Below are 671 nucleotides of genomic sequence, written 5' to 3'. Positions count from 1 at the left end.
ATGCTGCCAATATATCGGTATCCTTGGTTTGGTACTCGGAGTATAATAAGTCAATTTGTACTCTTTAACACCAGCTTTGAATCCAACACTTTCTTTAGTCTCTCTGTTTGTGGTGACATAAATCCTCCCTACAACTCGTGAATTAAGAATTCTCACAACAACAAGGTCTACTCGACACGAATTCCGCGTTAATGAAACTTTTCACAGAATCTTTCACAAAATTTCCAACTAATACTAATATTATCAACTAATCGAATGGTTGATTATTAGACCATGGTATTTAATTTGCCAAATACATCATTATTGTATACTCTTTCATATATATAGCGCAACCCAATTTTTATTTTTTACCTTTTTTTTTTTTGGCAATGGAAATACCTAACTAACCTAAATAATAAGAACTTCCCCCTTGACAGTGGTATATGTTGTATATGTAAATCCTAGAAGTGAAAATATATGGAATTCCTCTATGATCTATGAATCTATGAAAGGTATAAAAAAGAAAGAAAAACGCAAAGAAAAGAATAGGCTAGGCATAAATCGATATGTTGAAATTGAAATAAAAAAGAAATAAGAAGAGGAGCCAATGAGATACGAAGTAGAGTCATCATCAATGAATAAAATTAAGAAAATCAAGAAATAGCTTAACATTCTCATATTATCATTGAAAT

The 671-nt window shown here is 30.7% G+C and overlaps 1 pseudogene; it reads right to left on the bottom strand.

Moving 5' to 3' along the window:
- Positions 1-119, bottom strand: part of LOC132047434 (ribulose bisphosphate carboxylase large chain-like) — an 810-nt pseudogene extending 691 nt beyond the window's left edge.
- Positions 120-671: the final 552 nt, after the last annotated feature.

Source organism: Lycium ferocissimum, chromosome 2 (genome assembly GCF_029784015.1).
Source record: "Lycium ferocissimum isolate CSIRO_LF1 chromosome 2, AGI_CSIRO_Lferr_CH_V1, whole genome shotgun sequence".
NCBI classification, from domain to species: Eukaryota; Viridiplantae; Streptophyta; class Magnoliopsida; order Solanales; family Solanaceae; genus Lycium; species Lycium ferocissimum.
Note: the sequence above shows the minus strand (reverse complement) of the source record. Positions and strands in the feature narration are given on the sequence as shown.